The sequence below is a fragment of the Lipotes vexillifer genome, unplaced genomic scaffold (assembly GCF_000442215.2).
Source record: "Lipotes vexillifer unplaced genomic scaffold, Lipotes_vexillifer_v1.1 scaffold493, whole genome shotgun sequence".
Lineage (NCBI taxonomy): Eukaryota > Metazoa > Chordata > Mammalia > Artiodactyla > Lipotidae > Lipotes > Lipotes vexillifer.
This window is the reverse complement of record NW_006786277.1, coordinates 1111994-1134911: the sequence shown is the minus strand read 5'-3', so window position 1 is coordinate 1134911 and position 22918 is coordinate 1111994.

Sequence of the window (22918 nt, the reverse complement as noted above, 5' to 3'; positions counted from 1 at the left end):
AAAAATGGTTAAGATTGTTTTTTGCCTCTGAACACCCAAAGTTAGCTAGCCAGTGATTCTTCATAACATACTGTCTACAAGTTGAAATATGAAGGGTGAAAAGTCCTCCAATATTGAAACCACTTCATGATTTGAGCTCATTCACTCTACTCCTTTAATATCTAGTCTCTTTGGGGAAGAGGCAATATCCTTGACTGGCTATAAATTTATGAGTGTAGTTGCTTTTATGGCTCTGAATGTAATAGAAGCTAAGTAAATACTGATAAGTTCTCTATTCTTCTGAGAAGTTTCCACCCACATAATATTGTCCTATCATTGGAAATCCCCATAGTTTTGATAAGAATGAAGGCAAGAACTCTTTTATATATAACACTTGTCAATTAGAATCAGAACAGCATTCATCATTTTAGTTGGAAAGGCTATGGGAGTTTTTAAAAACCCACTTGAAGTCTATATGATGAAATTTTGCCCTTATTGTCTTTTGAGCAACTTCAGCTGGTTTGGGAGGTTAATGTTGGCTTCCAAATTTATTTTTTTCAAGCATTCTTTAACATTGTTTGCATTTATAGATTAAGTGGTAAACTGAATTAAAGGAAATAAGCATTTTCTGTCACCACAATCTTCCCACATAAAGAGACTAAGATTGAAAACCATGTCCGTTTTTTCAGTACAGGGCTAGGTATTGTCTTCATGAACTAGCCCTACAGGGAACTATTTTAACTCTTTCAAACCACTTAGTTACCAGTCATTTTCAGGAATTCTTTGTGTACACAGTGTTTTTAAAGAGATTTTTTCTCAGATGCAATGTATTTAACCTTTCTGTGTACAGGATCATAACATGGTAAAAGTTAATTAGTATCCAGGAGGCCTCACAACTAGGTGAATTCTCACTGAAAATCTTGATCACTCTAAAAAGTATAAAATGTGACTAAGGAAAAATAATTAGAAAATTCCCCCTATTTTTCATGGCATATGCTTTTCAACTGGTATGTATATCACATCAAGACACTACCTATGTCATTTGTAAAACAACTCTTTAGGGAATCATTATTGATATTGACCAAAAGATCTTTCAGATCTCACGTGGTTGTTTTGCTTTGGCTCTCAGAAAACTTCTACTTTGGGTGTTTCTTACCTGGAATGTGAGGATGAATTTCATACATCACCAAACAGAAAAGTCCCTGTATCTTGTATGAAGCTAATAGGAGCTCATTAAATACTTACAGAGTTTCATACACTTATATGGCCATATACATGCAAACACACACACACACATACACACACACACACACACACACACACACACACACACATAAGTTTACCATTCAGAGATGGGGAACTTTTTCTAGACCGCTAGCATTCTGAAGACAAGTGCCAGTCCATCCCACCATCAGTATCTGGATCACTCCAATGGATAGGAAGTGTTATGAACTGAATGTTCGTGTCCTCCTGAAATTCATACTTTGAAACACTAATCTCAATGTGATGGTATTTAGAGGTGAGACCTTTGGGAGGTTATTAGGTCATGAAGGTGGAACGCTTATGAATAGGATTAGTGCCCTTATAAGAAGAGGCCAGAGAGCTAGCTAGATGTCTTTCTGGCATGTGAGGATACAGCAAGATGTCAGCTGTCTGCAATCCTGAAGAGGGCTGGTACTGTGCTGGTGCCATGATCCTGGACTTCCAGCCTCCAGAACTGTGAGAAATAAATGTTTGTTGTTTAAGCCACCCAGTCTACAGTAATTTGTTAGAGCAGCCCAAACTAAGACAGGAGGTATGAATAAACAGTATATGATTAAATGCATAAATGAACGAACATTCCCTGAATGAAGATATACATGAATTAGTTGCTTGATTTTAAACAAGGACATAGCAGAATTTATTTCTCTTTGCTAATATGAAGCCAAAGTACACAGTTCATTTATAAACAGGACTATACAAGCAATATTATGAAGTCAAGGCTAGAATAAATATCTTATTATCTGGAATCCTGGAATCTGGAATCACCCAACAAAGCAGCTATTTTTTCATGCTCCTATTGATCTCCTGATCATATTTTATATAGCTTATTTGATTAGCACAGAGAAATCAGAATTTTCTACATAATGAGAAAAATTCAAACACGAGTTTAAAATTCTGCACAGTAGGTCTTATATTCTTGACAGACCACAGTGATCTCTCCTTCCTAAGAACTCAAGACACTCATGAATATCACACTGACTAGGGATGCAGTCAAATACATACTGCTACAAGACACATTTGATATTATCATTTAGCCTACATTCGATTCAATTTTATGTGTGTTGTTCACCTAGCTACTATGAAGCTCCTTCTCATTACAGAACAGGAATTATGTCTGTATAATCCCACCCTGCCTAGAAGTGTGTGAATGACAGATGGATAGATAGGCAGATAGATGACAGACAGACATACACATAAACATTTGTTGAATGAACTTTAAATGAATGTAGTTATTATAAGTGAACAAAAAATAAATGGTAAAAATTTTAAATGCCTAATATTTTATATTGCATTTTGAATATAATTACAATAGCTTGTTTCATAATCTTACTATCTAAGATAAAAAAATCATTACTGTCCCTTAAAAGTATATATTTTAAGTTAATCAGAATTTTTACATTAATATTTTATCTATTAAAAATAGTTTAAAATATCAGAAAGTCATTAGGAAAATAAAAGTAGAGCAAGAGGGATTATTATTATTCTTGAAATTTTGCTTCAGATTTAAAAGGATTCGTGAGATGAAAACTGTGTTCTTAACTTTGACCCACTTACTATGCTGAAGCAACATGAACTCTGCCCTTGAATGCCAACCTGTAAGTGGAGGTTATTGCCTCTTCCCACGAGGGTGTAAATTCAATTAAATAAATGTAGCACATGTACCAGGCATTTAGGAAACAAAGAAATGAAGAAGATATAATTCCTGCCTTCAAGGAGCTTACAGGGTAATGGAGACATTCATATATATCTGAATTGTTCAAGTCAGAATAGGTTTTTGTTTTATTTTGTGTTTCAGTAGAAATCACAAAAATTTGATCCCTGCTTCCTTTGGGACAATGAAAGCATACAAATCAGCAAATGCTTATAACAGTCCCATAAGTCTCTTCTTGAACTGTGTTATAGCTCTGTGCTCATACCACCCTCAAACTTCTAAAATCTCATTCTTAGTAGGTGCTCAATGCATTCAGAATTAACCTTCTATTTTTGTTTCCTTCCTCAGTAATAATATAAATGCTATGCTGAATTTTGAATAATTCAATTAAGATCTTACATAGAGAATAAGCTCTCAGAAGTGTAGAAAATGAGCCTTTTAGGTATGTGAGGTTAAGGGCAGGTTTATAAAATGTTGTGTACTCCTGGACAAAGAAGTGACAGGTGAAAAATGTATTTTATAGTTCCCATAACCACTTAGTCAATTATGTTCATAAGATAGAAAAGTTTGTACAACTTGCTACAAACCAGTTCTGATTTAGAATACCTAATTCCATAGAGTTATTACTCTATTCAATTAGGACATTCTGTTTTTGCTTTTGGTTTGGTTTGGTTTGGTTTAGTTTTTTGAGGGAGATGAGATTAAATCAGTATTCATAGAGAAAATATGCAAATACTGCAACTGCTAATATTTTAAAAGCAGCTAAAGTAACTTATAGAAGAAATTGTGTTAACAGTGCATCATGGTTATTTTTTAAAAATCATTTTAACATCCAACTGGAAAATATAGAGGCAATTATCACTTCTATGAGCTTTTTCAGTTATCTCAATGACACAATGACATTGTGATGTGTCTGCAAAATCAAACGTAGAACTGAAATAATTTATCAAGATAAATGTTAGTAGAACATTTTCTGAAATTACTTGAACATTTCATTTTGCTATACTTTCAGCTGAGCTATCCAGAAAATCATAGTTCTCCAAAGTTCATGCATAATGGGAAATTCCAGGTTGTAGCAACTGATTAAATTGTTCTCTGGAGCATAAATTACCTGAACATTAATCACTGCATTGTTGCCATTGTTGAATATGTGTGTGACTAAAGATACCAACATTTTATGAAACTTTTTAAAAATTATCAATCATTTCCTATCTGTCTCGAAGCAATGTGATTACCTAAATACGAATAAATAAAATATTTCTAAATAGAGACAGATGAAAGAGCTATATGAAACATAACACTTAGGTTAAAAAAGTTCATAAATTTTATGTTCTCAAAAAGAGTACAGTTATCTGGTATTCATTTTTCAGGAAGTCAATCTCTGAAAATCTTACAGTTAGTGTTTTATTACTCTGAGGGTTGATATACTTAATTTGGAAGACTAATTACTTGTTTGTTTTTTGACGGAATAGAAAATGCATTTGAGGAATATGTTATTTGCAGAAAACGGATGGGTGTGGCAGTAATGGGGGGGAGGAGGGACTCAATACCTATATCTCATTTTTCATATATGATTGACAATCTTACATCATTCCCTCCAAAATCCTAATGTTTATACTAACATCCACATATACGAGTGCTTCTAAGTAGTTTAACTTTTAATAACAGCATGTTCTTATATGATTCCCTTCGTTCAGGCAAAAAATAGGTGTTTCAAGATGCCATAGGCAAGAGGAGCTTCAAGATGGCGGAAGAGTAAGACGTGGAGATCAACTTCCTCCCCACAAATACATCAGAAATACATCTACATGTGGAACAACTCCTACAAAACACTTACTGAACGCTGTTAGAAGACAGACCTCCCAAAAGGCAAGAAACTCCCCACGTACCTGGGTAGGGCAAAAGAAAAAAGAAAAAACAGACAAAAGGATAGGGACGGGACCCGCACCAGTGGGAGGGAGCCGTGAAGGGGGCAAGGTTTCCACACACTAGGAAGCCCCTTCGCGGGCGGAGACTGCGGGTGGCGGAGGGGGCGAGCTTCGGAGTCACAGAGGAGAGCGCAGCAACAGGGGTGCAGAGGGCAAAGCAGAGAGATTCCCGCACAGAGGATCGGTGCCGACCAGCACTCACCAGCCCGAGAGGCCGGGGCGGTCAGGGCTGGGAGCTGAGGCTCGGGCTTCGGTCGGAGCGCAGGGAGAGGATTGGGGTTGGCGGTGTGAACACAGCCTGCAGAGGGTTAGTGAAGCACGGCTAGCCAGGAGGGAGTCCGGGGAAAAGTCTGGACCTGCCGAAGAGGCAAGAGACTTTCTCTTGCCTCTTTGTTTTCTGGTGCGCGAGGAGAGGGGATTCAGAGTACTGCTTAAAGGAGCTCCAGAGACGGGTCCAAGCCGCGGCTACCAGTGCGGACTCCAGAGACAGGCATGAGATGCTAAGGCCGCTGCTGCCGCCACCTAGAAGCCTATGTGCAAGCACAGGTCACTCTCCGCAACTCCCCTCCCGGGAGCCTGTGCAGCCCGCCACTGCCAGGGTTCCGTGATCCAGGGACAACTTCCCCGGGAGAACGCAGGGCGCCTCAGGCTGGTGCAACATCACACCGGCCTCTGTGGCCACAGGCTCGCCCCGCATCCGTGCCCCTCCCTCCCCCCGGCCTGAGTGAGCCAGAGCCCCCGAATCAGCCTTTCCTTTAACCCCGTCCTGACTGAACGAGGAACACATGCCCTCAGGCGACCTACACGCAGAGGTGGGGCGAAATCCAAAGCTGACCCCCAGGAGCTGTGAGAACAAAGAAGAGAAAGGGAAATCTCTCCCAGCAGCCTCAGGAACAGTGGATTAAATCTCCACAATCAACTTGATGTACCTGCATCTGTGGAATACCTGAATAGACAAGGCATCATCCCAAATTGAGGAGGTGGACTTTGGGAGCAAAAATATGTGTTGTTTTTTTTCCCCTTTTTCTCTTTTTGTGAGTGTGTATGTGTATGCTTCTGTGTGTGATTTTGTCTGTATAGTTTTGCTTTTACCATTTTTCCTAGCGTTCTGTCTCTCCAGTTTTTTTTTTTTTTTAGTATAGTTGTTAGCTAAACAACTATACTATCATTGTTATCATTGTTATCATTGGTGGATTTGTTTTTTGGTTTGGTTGCTCTCTTCTTTCTTTATTCCTTCCTTCCTTCCTTCCTTCCTTTAGTTCTTTCTTTCTTTCTTTCTTTTTCCTCCCTTTTACTCTGAGCCGTGTGGATGACAGGCTCTTGGTGCTCCAACCAGGCACCAGGGCACTGCCTCAGAGGTGGGAGAGCCAAGTTTAGTACATTGGTCCACAAGAGACCTCCCAGCTCCACGTAATATCAAATGGCGAAAATCTCCCAGAAATCTTCATCTCAATGCCAAGACCCATGTCCACTCAATGACCAGCAAGCTGGAGTGCTGGACACCCTATGCCACACAGCTAGGAAGACAGGAACACAGCCCCATCCATTAGCAGAGAGGCTGCCTAAAATCATAATAAGGCCACAGACAACCCAAAACACACCACAAGACATGGACCTGCCCACCAGAAAGACAAGATCCAGCCTCATCCACCAGAACACAGGCACTAGTCCCCTCCACCTGGAAGCCTACACAACCCACTGAACCAACCTTAGCCACTGGGGCCAGACACCAAAAATAACAGGAACTACGAACCAGCAACCTGCAAAAAGGAGACCCCAAACACAGTAAGATAAGCAAAATGAGAAGACAGAAACACACACAGCAGATGAAGGAGCAAGGTCAAAACCCACCAGACCTAACAAATGAAGATGAAATAGGCAGTCTACCTGGAAAAGAATTCAGAGTAATGATAGTAAAGACGATCCAAAATCTTGGAAATAGAATGGAGAAAATACAAGAAACATTTAACAAGGACCTAGAAGAACTAAAGAGCAAACAAACAGTGATGAACAACACAGTAAATGAAATTAAAAATACTCTAGAAGGGATCAATAGCAGAATAACTGAGGTAGAAGAACGTATAAGTGCCCTGGAAGATAAAATCGTGGAAATAACTACTGCAGACCAGAATAAAGAAAAAAGAATGAAAAGAATTGAGGACAGGCTCAGAGACCTCTGGGACAACATTAAAACACCAACATTCGAATTATAGGGGTCTCAAAAGAAGAAGAGAAAAAGAAAGGGACTGAGAAAATATTTGAAAAGATTATAGGTGAAAAGTTCCCTAATATGGGAAAGGAAATAGTTAATCAAGTCCAGGAAGCACAGAGCGGCCCATACAGGATAAATCCAAGGAGAAACACACAAAGACACATATTAATCAAACTATCAAAAATTAAATACAAAGAAAAAATATTAAAAGCAGCGAGGGAAAAGCAACAAACAACAAACAAGGGAATCCCCATAAGGTTAACAGCTGATCTTTCAGCAGAAACTCTGAAAACCAGAAGGAAGTGGCAGGACATATTTAAAGTGATGAAGGGGAAAAACCTACAACCAAGATTACTCAAGCCAGCAAGGATCTCATTCAGATTTGACGGAGAAATTAAAACCTTCACAGACAAGCAAAAGCTAAGAGAATTCAGCACTACCAAACGAGCTTTACAACAAATGCTAAAGGAACTTCTCTAGGCAGGAAACACAAGAGAAGGAAAAGACCTACAATAACAAACGCGAAACAATTAAGAATATGGTCATAGGAACATACATATCGATAATTACCTTAAATGTGAATGGATTAAATGCTCCAACCAAAAGACACAGGCTTGCTGAATGGATACAAAATCAAGACCCATCTATATGCTGTCTACAAGAGACCCACTTCAGACCTAGGGACACATACAGACTGAAAGTAAGGGGATGGAAAAAGATATTCCATGCAAATGGAAATCAAAAGAAAGCTGGTGTAGCAATTCTCATATCAGACAAAATAGACTTTAAAACAAAGACTATTACAAGAGACAAAGAAGGACACTACATAATGATCAAGGGATCAATCCAAGAAGAAGATATAACAATTGTAAATATTTATGCACCCAAAATAGGAGCACCTCAATACATGAGGCAAATACTAACAGCCATAAAAGGGGAAATTGACAGCAACACAACCATAGTAGGTGATTTTAACACCCCACTTTCACCAATGGACAGATCATCCAAAATGAAAATAAATAAGGAAACACAAGCTTTAAATGTTACATGAAACAAGATGGACTTAATTGATATTTATAGGACATTCCATCCAAAAACAACAGAATACACTTTCTTATCAGGTGCTCATGGAACATTCTCCAGGATACATCATATCTTGGGTCACAAATCAAGTCCTGGTAAATTTAAGACAATTGAAATCGTATCAAGTATCTTTTCTGACCACAACACTATGAGACTAGATATAAGTTACAAGAAAAAATCTGTAAAAAATACAAACACATGGAGGCTAAATAATACGGTACTTAATAACCAAGAGATCACTGAAGAAATCAAAGAGGAAATCAAAAAGTACCTAGAAACAAATGACAATGAAAACACGATGACCCAAAACCTATGGGATGCAGCAAAAGCAGTTCTAAGAGGGAAGATTTTAGCAATACAATCCTACATTAAAAAACAAGGAACATCTCAAATAAACAGCCTAACCTTACACCTAAAGCAATTAGAGAAAGAAGAACAAAAACCCCCCACAGTTAGCAGAAGAAAAGAAATCATATAGATCAGATCAGAAATAAATGAAAAAGAAATGAAGGAAACAATAGCAAAGATCAACAAACCACAAATGGTTGTTTGAGAAGATAAACAAAATTGATAAACCACTAGCCAGACTAATCAAGAAAAAAATGGAGAAGACTCAAATCAATAGAATTAGAAATTAAAAAGGAGAAGTAACAAATGACACTACAGAAATACAAAGGATCATGAGATATTACTATAAGTAACTATATGCCAATAAAATGTACAACCTGGAAGAAATGGACAAATTCTTAGAAATGCACAAACTTCCGAGACTGAACCAGGAAGAAATAGAAAATATGAACACACCAATCACAAGCACTGAAATTGAAACTGTGATTAAAAATCTTCCAGCAAACCAAAGCCCAGGATCAGATGGCTTCACAGGTGAATTCTATCAAACATTTAGAGAAGAGCTAACACCTATCCTTCTCAAACTCTTCCAAAATATAGCAGAGGGAGGAACACTCCCAAACTCATTTGATGAGGCCACCATCACCCTGATACCAAAACCAGACAAAGATGTCACAAAGAAAGAAAACTACAGGCCAATATCTCTGATGAACATAGATGCAAAAGTCCTCAACAAAATACTAGCAAACAGAATCCAACAGCACATTAAAAGGATAATATACCATGATCAAGTGGGGTGTATCCTGGGAATGTGAAGATTCTTCAATATACGCAAATCAATCAATGTGATACACCATATTAACAAATTGAAGGAGAAAAACCATATGATGCAAGGATTCTTCAATATACGCAAATCAATCAATGTGATAAACCATATTAACAAATTGAAGGAGAAAAACCATATGATCATCTCAATAGATGCAGAGAAAGCTTTTGACAAAATTCAACACCCATTTATGATAAAAACCCTCCAGAAAGTAGGCATAGAGGGAACTTACCTGAACATAATAAAGGCCATATATGACAAACCCACAGCCAACACCATCCTCAATGGTGAAACACTGAAATCATTTCCACTAAGATCAGGAACAAGACAAGGTTGCCCACTCTCACCACTTTCATTCAGTATAGTTTTGGAAGTTCTAGCCACAGCAATCAGAGAAGAAAAAGAAATAAAAGGAATCCAAATCAGCAAAGAAGAAGTAAAGCAGTACCTGTTTGTAGATGACATGATACTATACATACAGAATCTGAAAGATGCTACCAGAAATCTACTAGAGCTATCAATAAATTTGGTAAAGTAGCAGGATACAAAATTAATGCACGGAAATCTCTTGCATTCCTATACACTAATCATGAAAAACCTGAAAATGAAATTAAGGAAACACTCCCATTCACCATTACAAGAAAAAGAATAAAATATCTAGGAGTAAAAGTACCTAAGGAGACAAACGACCTGTATGCAGAAAATTATAAGACACTGATGAAAGAAATTAAAGATGACACAAACAGATGGAGAGATATACCATGTTCTTGGATTGGAAGAATCAACATTGTGAAAATGACTATACTACCCAAAGCAATCTACAGATTCAATGCAATCCCTATCAAACTACCACTGGCATTTTCCGCATAAGTAGAACAAAAAATTTCACAATTTGGGGCTTCCCTGGTGGTGCAGTGGTTAAGAATCTTCCTGCCAATGCAGAAGACACGGGTTCAAGCCCTGGTCTGGGAAGATCCCACATGCCACGGAGCAACTAAGCCCATGAGCCACAACTACTGAGCCTGCGCGTCTGGAGCCTGTGCTCCGTAAAGGGAGAGGCCGTGACAGTGAGAGGCCCACGCACCGCGATGAAGAGTGGTCCCCGCTCGCCGCAACTGGAGAAAGCCCTCGCACAGAAACAAAGACCCAACACAGCCAAATATAAATAAATAAATTTTTTAAAAAATTTCACAATTTGTATGGAAACACAAAAGACCCTGAGTAGCCAAAGCAACCTTGAGAATGAAAAATGGAGCTGGAGGAATCAGGCTCCCTGACTTCAGACTATAATACAAAGCTACAGTAATCAAGACAGTATGGTACTGGCACAAAAACAGAAATATAGATCAATGGAACAGGATAGAAAGCCCAGAGATAAACCTACGCACATATGGTCACCTTATCTTTGATAAAGGAGGCAAGAATATACAGTGGAGAAAAGACAGCCTCTTCAATAAGTGGTGCTGGGAAAACTGGACAGCTACATGTAAAAGAATGAAATTAGAACACTCCCTAACACCATACACAAAAATAAACTCAAAATGGATTAAAGACCTAAATGTAAGGCCAGTAGACACTATCAAACTCTTAGAGGAAAACATAGGCAGAACACTCTATGACATAAATCACAGCAAGATCCTTTTTGACCCACCTGTTAGAGAAATGGAAATAAATACAAAAAATGGGACCCAATGAAACTTAAAATCTTTTGTACAGCAAAGGAAACCATAAACAAGACAAAAAGACAACCCTCAGAATGGGAGAAAGTATTTTCAAATGAAACAACTGACAAAGGATTAATCTCCAATATTTACAAGCAGCTCATGCAGCTGAATATCAAAGAAACAAACAACCCAATCCCCAAATGGGCAGAAGACTTAAATAGACATTTCTCCAAAGGAGATATACAGATTGCCTTCAAACACATGAAAGAATGCTCAACATCATTAATCATTAGAGGAATGCAAATTAAAAGTACAATGTTATATCACCTCACACAGTAAGAATGGCCATCATCAAAAAATTTACAAACAATAAATGCTGGAGAGGGTGTGGAGAAAAGGGAACACTCTTGCACTGTTGGTGGGAATGTAAATTGATACTGCCACTATGGAGAACAGTACGGAGGTTCCTTAAAAAACTAAAAATGGAACTATCATACGACCCAGCAATCCCAGTACTGGGCATATACCCTGAGAAAACCATAATTCAAAAAGAGTCATGTACCACAGTGTTCATTGCAGCTCTATTTACAATAGCCAGTACATGGAAGCAACCTAAGTGTCCATCAGCAGATGAAAGGATAAAGAAGATGTGGCACATATATACAATGGAATATTACTCAGCCATAAAAAGAAACGAAATTGAGTTATTTGTCGAGGTGGATGGACCTAGAGTCTGTCATACAGAGTGAAGTAAGTCAGAAAGAGAAAAACGAATACCGCATGCTAACACATATACATGGAATCTAAAAAACAACAACAAAAATTGGTCATGAAGACCCTAGGGGCAAGACGGGAATAAAAATGCAGACCTACTACAGAATGGACTTGAGCATACCGGGAGGTGGAAGGGTAAGCTGGGACAAAGTGAGAGAGTGGCATGGACGTATATACACTACCAAATGTAAAATACATAGCTAGTGGGAAGCAGCCGCATAGCAAAGGGAGATCAGCTCAGTGCTTTGTGACCACCTGGAGGGGTGGGATAGGGAGGGCGGGCGGGAGGGAGATGCAGGAGGGAAGAGATATGGGGATATATGTATATGTATAACTGATTCACTTTGTTATAAAGCAGAAACTAACACACCATTGTACAGCAATTATACTGCAATAAAGATGTTTAAGAAAAAAAAAAAAAGATGCCATAGGCAAGGTACTCCTCTAAGTGCTGGGGATAGAGCAGTGAATAAGGAAGACAAAGTCCCTCTTCTCGTGAACCTCATTTTTGTGAGCAAGGGGGTACTATAAAATACATATCAGCTAAATACAATGAAGAGAAATGAAACAAGATGAGACGATAATGTGATGAAGGCTATTTCCAGTGTGATTAGAGAAGACCTCTAAGAATTTTACATTTAGGATGAGACCTCTGGGAACTTCCTGTAGGCCAATGTGATTGAAGAACAAGAGGATAGGCAGCTGGAGTTCTTAGGACGTCCTAGGAAATGTAACAACCATTCTATAATTATCTTACTTAATCCTCAGTACCATCCTATGTGATATACATTATTTTTCTCTTTTTGCAAAATAAAACATAAAACACAGAGATTAGAAATATGAAATAACTTGTCCACGATTGAGGCAGAACAAGGACCTATTCCTAGGAAGTTGAAATCAATCTTAGCTGCTATGCTATTCTGCTTCTAGCAAAGATTAAAACAGACAGAACCGACAGTCCTGGAACAAGGAGTCTGGCTGCAGATATTATTAGAACAGCCTGGTATAGAGAATAGAAAGCTTAAATTGAGGGGGCCTGACATTCTTGCTATCCTGCTGTGTGACAGTGAGCAATCATGTAATCTCTTAAAATTTAATTTATATAATCATTCATTTCCTCATTAATTCATTCTAAACATATCTATTGAAGACCTAATATAAATTAGGCAATACGGTCAAGAATCACAATGAAAGATAATCAAATGTGTCTTCATGCATCCCTCATTCAAGTGGAAGACAAATCTATGGACATATCCTTCAAGATAATATAAGTCCAATAAATAGGTAGGAAAAAAGTGCAATGAAAACATCAAGCCAGGAACAATGCTGTCTGGCTGTCAGTTTTCTCTAAAATCCAGGAATGAAGCTGTACGATCACACTAGGCCTTCCTCACCTTTAATATTTTATTCTGTCAGTGACTGAGTAACATTCTAAGCATCCGGTGAGAAAGCAATATTATATAAATTCCCATCATAAAGTTTAAAGTTTTTTGGCAGTCATAAGTCTATATTGGGTTCCTCATTCTCTCCTTCCTGTAACAGTCTAAATTATTTTCTCCAATTCTAAATTATTTTCTGTAATTCTAAATTATTTTCTAGTAAGTCATATACTCAGAAGTCTTCATAGGTCATGAGTTTCTTTGTTGGTAACAACAATAATGGGTGGAAAGAATTTCACCTTAGTATGTAAGCACTGGCTACCACTCAAAAATGAATCATATGCATAGGGAAACTTTATGCATATTTGAATTTCCTTTAACATTTTAAAAATAAAGTCAGGTTTTTACAGTATAATTTTAGAAGAAATAAAGAGCTCAAACTTACGTAATTGTTGACATTTTTGTTGACATGCATCTTTACTAAAAACCACTGTATATACTTTACATCCACATAGCTTTTAAAGGTTTGAATCAGCCCAAGAATAATAAAGGAGGCTGACTTGAGATTAGGTATGTTCTGAGGCTCACATAATGAAACTCTAGATAAGAGAATAAGCTGTAGGAACAAGTCATCAAACCAGAGGGTGAACTAAGCTGAACTCGGTAACTCTGTCTTGAAGCAGCTTTGTCTTTCTCTCTAAAGTATGACATCCCGCCTGAGGAATTAAAATCTCATTTCTCTACTACAGTGCTTGTAAAACAAAGAGAACATGCAGAACTCTGAGAAATGGATAACCCTGAGCCAGAAAATAAAAAAATTTCGATCAATTAAGAAGTAAAATGTTGAATTTCAAGTTGGACCTATGACATAAACTTAGCAACACTCTAAATGGAAACAAGGAAAGTCAGGTTCTACAATCTCTACCCTCTTCAAAATGGGGTAATATATCAATTTACTGTTACCATATATATTAAAAGGGGTTTGTAATTACTTCCTAATAATTGAATAACAAATCTTCCATTTGAAAATTAAAATTAAATTTGAGTGGTCATACTAACACTTGTTATGGAGACCAAGAGTCTAGGTTTGCACAAGATAATGACAGTTTTTGACAGCTGTCCAAGCCTAATTAATAATAGCATCCACTTTACTCTCAAAAAGTTTCCTGGTTTGGACAATAAGTTCTGTCTGGAATATTACCTCCTTTCTCAGAACTTAAAGTACTGTGATAAAGAGTAACTGACCTTAATATCAGAGAGAAAAAAGTTAAAAAGTTAGAATTTACATCTTTTGAAATAATATTTGGTGAGCCATTGTGTACGCTTTTTGGGCCACTGATCCATTCTGTTGCCAACTAAAATGGGAAAGCTCAGTTAAGGAAGCAGCAATCTTATTGGTGCTGTACTAGACACTAAAACAGAAAGGGCATTCAAAGATATGCCCTTTCCTGGAAGAAATTAACACTAAAAAGAAAATAAGATGACCTAACAATGGGCATATAGGACAAAAAGCTAGCAAAATAGAAGCATAAAAGCAGCCACACGAAAAGACTTACTTATACTAGGAAAGTACACTCTTTATGTAAGTGAAAACATGCCTATATACAAAATGAATCTCATTTAAATTTAATTTACTTGGTTTAATCAGTTTTCTAAAAATGTTCATTCTTATTTGATTAACTATATTAAGCATTATATTAGCACTAAAAATTATAGGCTTGATAGTTTGAAAGTCATTTTTAATTATTAGCATTGATACTTGAATGTAAACAAAATGTATGCCTACTATTGAAAATTTTGTAAAATTTTAAAAGGTAAAGAAAAAACCTATAATTTTGTCATACAAATTACTACTTTTAATATTTTCTTACATTAACATACACATATTTTTGTATGCACATATACATTATATATGACTGCTCCCGCTGCGGAGCACAGGCTCCGGACGCGCAGGCTCAGCGTCCACGGCTCACGGGCCCAGCCGCTCCGCGGCACGCGGGATCCTCCCGGACCGGGGCACGAACCCGCGTCCCCTGCATCGGCAGGCGGACTCCCAACCACTGCGCCACCAGGGAAGCCCTGTACTCATCTTTTGAGCACTGTTATGGCTAAAAGTTTGGGAGGTTGTGTTAGGGCTAAAGGATGTTGGGCGCATGTTGAGATTGAAACTATTTGTTATTGTAAATATTACTAGTAATGGTATAATGCCAACACTGGATATTATAATTTTTGTTATTTGATAATATTTACTTACATCATTTATTATAAAACTATAAAGTAATTTTGAATTTATTTGATTACCAGTTTGGCAGAGACAGCTGGCAAAGATATGCTCCTCCTTCTATAGCAAGAGATTTATAATTGGACACTGCAGTTGGAGACAACATTTCCCAGCCACTTTGCAAGTGGGTGTAGTTATGTAGCTAAGTTTGCACCAACAGAATGTGATCAAAAGTGATGCTTGCCTACGGTATTTGTTTTTCTCTTTCTGACTTACTTCACCCTGTATGGCTGACTCTAGGTCCATCCACCTCACTACAAATAACTCAATTTCATTTCTTTTTATGGCTGAGTAATATTCCATTGTATATATGTGCCACATCTTCTTTATTCGTTCATCTGTCGATGGACACTTAGGTTGCTTCCATGTCCTGGCTGTTGTAAATAGAGACATGGAATCTAAAAGAAAAAAAAAAAAAGGTTCTGAAGAACCTAGGGGCAGGACAGGAATAAAGATGCAGACGTAGAGAATGGACTTGAGGACACGTGGAGGGGGAAGGTTGAGCTGGGACGAAGTGAGAGAGTGGCATGGACTTTATATACTACCAGATGTAAAATAGATAGCTAGTGGGAAGCAGCCGCAAAGCACAGGGAGATCAGCTCGGTGCTTTGTGACCACATAGAGGGGTGGGATAGCAAGGGTGGGAGGGAGACGCAAGAGGGAAGAGATATGGGGATATATGTATATGTATAGCTGACTCACTTTGTTATAAAGCAGAACCTAACACACCATTGTAAAGCAATTATACTCCAATAAAGCTGTTAAAAAAGAAAAAAAAAGAGTGATCTTGCTACTTGTGTGTCCAGGCCTCAAGACACTGTGCATGAAATCCTCCAGGCTCTGTCCTTCCTGTAAGCTGGAATGCAAATGTGTCTGTGATTTAGCACCAAACAGGCAGGGCAAGACAATGCCCTAGAGCAAGGGTCATAAAACTAAAGAGCTGCCTGCTTTAGTAAATAAAGTTTTATTGGAACATAGTTATACACATTTGTATATGCATTGTCTATGGCCACTTTTACCCTACAACTGCAGAACTGGGTAATTGCAACAGACATGATATGGCCCCAAATCCTACAATATTTTTTATCTGTCCCTTTACAGAAAAAAAATGTCAAATACTGCCCAAGGACATGGTAAAGCAACAAGAGAGAAATGACTTGAGTCCCCCAAATGACCACATGAAACACAAATATCATTCAACCCAGACCAGAGACTTTGGCGTTGTTATGTGGGAAAGAAACAAATTCCTTTTATCTGAGCAAAATCTCCTTAGGGACATTGAGTTCTACCAGCATAGTTTTCATACCAGGGAAGCTAAGTTTTTATAAAATTATGGTATTTAAATGTATCATTTTTATTAAAGTTTGAGAATTTTTCTTCTTAATTTATGGAGTTCTTTGTGTGTTATGGATTTAAACCTAAGCCTATAATATTTATGGGAAATAATATCCATAGGTGGTTGTTTGATTTTTATGTTACGATGTTTCTATATAGTTTATAAAATATTTATCTTCTATCACATCTATCATCACTTCCTTTTAGAATTTCTTACATTGTTTCATATTTATAAAGTTTTCCTTACCCCAAGATCAGATAAACGTTTGCCCCTGTTTCTGTTTTTTCACTCTTTATATTTCGCTCATATTTTTTCATTCCAAGTGGCACCCAGAAGTACTTCCTAAATAGTTTTTCCATAGATGTATTATAATAATTTATATATTATATCCATATATTTAGATTTACATCATATGATATATATTATGAATTTTTAAACATTAGGATCTGTCTCAGAGTTTTTATATTGCTCCACTGCTGTAGTCTTCTTTTCTCAAATCAGTATCATAGAGCTTTAATTATTATAGTTGTAAAATTCAATTAATAGCCAATATGGCAAGTCACCTTATTCATTCATATTTACAGTTTCTAACTTTTGAGGGGGAAATGGAGAGAAGGATGCTTTACAAAAATTTGTTTTATCAGATGATAAATGTAAAATAAATTATAATTTAATTTATCACAAATACAGAGAAAGATTGACATAAATGGATATTTACAACACAGGTGAAAAAAAATCACACTACAATATTATGTATACCGTATTCAAAAATAAACCTGCAAAAAATCTAATTTCATATAATTCTTCATTAGCATAAGGGTAAGACAAATACTTTTTGTCTAATAATGTATAATATTAAACTTACATGTTTTCTCACAAGAGTTTCTGCAATAATTCTGCGAAGTTTTTTTTTTTTTTGCGGTACGCGGGCCTCTCGCTGTTGTGGCCTCTCCCGTTGCGGAGCACAGGCTCCGGACGCGCAGGCTCAGCAGCCATGGCTCACGGGCCCAGCCGCTCCGCGGCATGTGGGATCTTCCCGGACCAGGGCACGAAACCACGTCCCCTGATTCAGCAGGCAGACTCTCAACCACTGCGCCACCAGAGAAGCCCTTGAGAAGTTTTTAACGCTATTGTTCTTTTCACTTTAGATACTAGAATACCAGATGATGCAGTTAAGTGATCTGATTAAAATCATGAGGTCACTAAGTAGTAGAGCCTGAGATTTGGTACCCCTGTGTACTATTGTGATTTTCACATTGATCTGAGCATTCATTCTACAATGGGTCTAGCCAACTCACTGAATGTAGACATTACATTAAATATTTTTTTTTATCTCCGAACACCTTAAGAGCAAGGTTTTTATGTTGCTGCAATCAAATCCCTACATTGAAACTCAGTATAGAATAACGATCTCCTGTCCCTCACAGGTTTTAGGATATTTATGGGTATTACATTTTCAGTTTTACTTTATCACTTTCTGACTGGAATTGGATCAAATGCATATATACATGTGGACTCAAAGCTTTATAATTCTTAGTCTTCCATTCAGGAATATCTTCGTACTCACATCTTTTACAGGTCTTTCAGAAAAGTTCTATTTTAAAAGTCTTGCATATTTATAATTTTAGTAATTTTATATCAAACTTCAATACATACTAAATAAAATTTAATATCTATTCAGTTTAATAATAATGAAATAAATATCCATATGTCCAGTACTCAGTTTACAAAGTAGAACATAGTGACTTTGAAGCCCCCTGGGTACCTTTCCTTATTGAATCCCCACTCCTAGAGTTAATTACTAGCCTATCCTAATAATTCCTTACTTTTCTTGAGTTATACCACATATCTATGAATTAATAACAATGATGTACTCTTTAGTTGTTTCTGTTTGAGTCTTTATATAAATGAGACATTATGATAGCATATTCTTTGACTTCATTTTTTTTTTCTGAACATCATGTTTATGAGATTTATCTATGTTGGTGGATAGAGGAGTGATTTATTTACTTTCTCTGCTTTAGAGTAAATCATTACGTGAACACACCAGAGTGCATTTATCCATTCTACTATTGATAGACATTTGGGGTGTTTCCAATTTTTGCTTTTACAAACGGTGCTGCTATAAATATTCTGGTGTATGTTTCCAGGTGTTCATATCAACACGTGGTTTGTGGACCCAAGCCAGTTCATGAATTGTTTGTTACAAGTCCATGATGGGATAAGTACAGAAATTGAGGGTAATCGTTCAGAAAAGTTAATAGCAATTGGATTTTGCTGCAATATCTAAGCTCACAATCAGTGAACTCATCTCATTTAACAGGGTTTCACCAGTTTGATGTTGAACCCATGTGGTGAGTCACAATATGACAAAAACCACACAGGAGTCATGCACAGTAGGACCATGTGATTTTTTTAAAGATTAGATTGGTAACTGTAATCCAAAAGTGGATAAAATCAGATAAAATATGAGTATATATATATTTTATAAATGTCTGTACATTCTTTTCATTTATAATTAAGCCTACTTTTTAAATTTATGATTTCACATTATAGCTAAATTAGAGAAGTAAAATTTGTTTATTTTTAAGACCTATTTTATTAACAGCAATATAAACTTCACTGTATTTTGTTATTATTGTGAAGACAAGATATACCTTTGAAGAAGGGAGCAGTAGCAGTAAACAAAATGACAACTGAAGTGATTTCAAAGAAATGAAGACCAAATGTCCATTGTTTTACCCAGGAATATTATCTCTCATGTAAAAATATGTGTTTGAGGGGATGTAATGGCTAATGAAGCATTAACACAAAAAACTAAAGCAATAAGCTCAAAATCAAAAGAATTCTTTGAAACAAGAGTAATGAATTATAAGGCTGACAGAGGTAGATATTTGATATTTCCCATTTCAACATTAGTATTTTGCAGGCTTTTTAAAAAAGCACTTGGTGTTGCTAGGACTAAAAAATACTTAAACATTGCTGAAACATCAGTGAAAGACTGCATCCAAAGTGAGCTTACACAGATAGGTGTATCTGTAGCAAAGAAGGTAGTTCAAGTACCACTTTCCAATGACAGCATAGTTCAACAGTTTGCAGAAATTGAGAGAAAATGAGGGCCAACTCACAGAACCAATACACCTAGGAGGAACTTGACAAATACAAAGATCCCACTAATGTGGCAACTATTCCTGTATATGTATAAATTGTACATAATCATGATATAAAGAAATATTTTGTCAACTTTATTGATGACAAACGCAATAAGCTTGTAAAACTTTAGATTGGTAAAACTTTAAGACTGCACTGACAAAGTCTGGAGTCTGGAGTTTAAGTTTCATTAAGAGTATGTTCTGATGTTACAGCTGCAATGACAAGAACATATTCTGGAATAATTATCCAGATTAAGAAGTCTTTGCCAAAATATAAGAATATAGAACATTCTGATTTCTTTACTGAAAAACACATGATATGAAAACCAAAATGTCTCAGTGATGGAGTAATTTTTTAAAGAATAGCATCTTAAATCAGAAAGTATTCTTTTTATTATGGTGAATATGTAAGCTGATTATTTTAAAAGCCTTATTTCATGCAGAGAGACAAGATTAAATAGGGGAAATTTTCTGTAGAGGATATTTGTTCATATATATGAACATTTAGTGTTCATGCAACTTATTAAGTCATTATGATCCCAATTATTTAAAGATGTGAATGGGACAGCCAGATTTGCTTAATTCTCTTTGTCTTTGGTATACTTAATACTCTTGATATTTCTATGCAAAAAAATGAATGTTTTTTTCAATGGCATATATAAAGCAACAATGAAAGTTAGATACCTAATAGAGCAAAATTTTAGATCATTATGACATGCTCTATAATTTAATAATATTATCAGTGAAGTGATGATCTTGATATTGCACATCAGCAAAAAATTATCATTGGTTCTGTGAATTTGATGGAGTACTTTGGATTTTACTTTTCATTAAAAAGATTCACATTTAAGAAATTTGCAGAAAATAATTTAACTATAAATTACAATAGGTAACTGATGGAGGACTGAAAGTGAATTTTGAAAATATTCAATGACAGGTTTCTTTTCTTTTTCTTTTTTTTTTTAACATCTTTATTGGGGTATAATTGCTTTACAATGGTGTGTTAGTTTCTGCTTTATAACAGAGTGAATCAGTTATACATATACATATGTTCCCATATCTCTTCCCTCTTTGTCTCCCTCCCTCCCACCCTCCCTATCCCACCCCTCCAGGCAGCCACAAAGAACCGAGCCGGTATCCCTGTGCCATGCGGCTGCTTCCCACTGGCTATCTACCTTACGTTTGTTAGTATATATATGTCCATGTCTCTCTCTCGCCCTATCACAGCTCACCCTTCCCCCTCCCCATATCCTCAAGTCTGTTCTCCAGTAGGTCTGTGTCTTTATTCCTGTCTTACCGCTAGGTTCTTCATAACATTTTTTTTTTCTTAAATTCCATATATATGTGTTAGCATACGGTATTTGTCCTTCTCTTTCTGACTTACTTCACTCTGTATGACAGACTCTAGGTCTATCCACCTCATTACAAATAGCTCAATTTCGTTTCTTTTTATGGCTGAGGAATATTCCATTGTATATATGTGCCACATCTTCTTTATCCATTCATCCGACGATGGGCACTTAGGTTGTTTCCATCTCCGGGCTATTGTAACTATAAATTATAATAGGTAACTGATGGAGGATTGAAAGTGAATTTTGAAAATATTCAATGACAGGTTTATTTTCATAAAAGTGAAAAATAGATAAATTTGTGTTTTCTCTTTAATGCTCCAATCCCATTACTGCAAATTGATCCTGAAGATGCACACACACACACACACACACACACACACACACAATGTTATTAATTACAGGATGTTTCTAATTGCAAAATATTGAGACTACCTAAGTATCCAACTTAAGATACTGGTTAAATATACTGTGAAAAAGACACAATAGAATACTATGAAGCTACAAAAAAGAATTAAGATCTTCATGAAATGATATGAAGAAAATCCCAAAAAGATATTATGAAGTAGGGGAAAGAAATCAAAGTGCAGAAAGCATGTATAATAGCCCCATCTGTAAAAGAAAAAAAAAATTAATAAACATATATCTTCTAATCCTTGCAAAAAATCCCAATGAAGTTGTTTACATATAAGAGAGGTATAGAGAGGAAGAAATACAGAAGAGAGTATGGCTTCTGTAACTGACCTCTTTATATGTATAGTTTTCGCTTTTGAAAGCATAATATACATATTGAAAAACAATCAAAGTAAGTAAGAATGGGAAGCAGAAAACAATGAAAAAGATGAAACAAATGAAGTTAAATTGTATTTCAAATGAATATTACAACCATGTTGAAGGACAAAGAAGGAAGGAAGGAGAGAGGGAAGGAGAGAAGGGAAAGAAGCGAGGAAAGGAAGGAAGAAGGGAAATTTTAAAAGTATGGTGTCCTTGTCCTGAGCAGCTTGAGAAACTCTCCTCAGGTGTACGCAGCAGTGGAACTGCTGGCTCCCAGTGTTACTGCTTAACTTTACTACTAATTCCAAATATAGTTTTCTAAAACATTGTACAATGATACACTGTCACCTGTCACAATGCATGCTAGCTCCTGTTGCTCACTAATGCTGTTATTGTCATTTATTCCTGGAAATACAGTGAGGCATAATAGTCAGTGCAGTTTAAATTTGCCTTTCCATTATTAGAGGTTAGTGCCAGCGTGTCTACAAATGTTTCTTGGCTGTTTTATTTTTTATGAAATGTCTGTCCAAGCCTTATCCCTGTTTCTCTATTGGGTGTTCGTCTTTTATAAACTGATACCAACTTGTACATATTCTAGATTCTAAATCGTGTTGGTCATGGCCAGGGCAAACATTTTCTTCCAGCTTTTGGACTGTTATCTCACTGTTCTCACAGTGCCTTTCCATGGACAAAGCTCTTAATTTGAATGTGAAATTTGTCAACCTATCTCTTTATGGTTGTGCTTCTTTTGAAAAATAACTCTTTCATGGAAAAAAATAGATCAGAAAGATATTCTCTTATGTCCCTTTTCAAATTTAATGTATTAACCCAACTGGAATTGATTTTTACGCTAAATGTGAGGTGGGGTTCACTTTCTTTCCCATATTAATTGCCAATTTCCCTAACTCCTTTGTCCAGA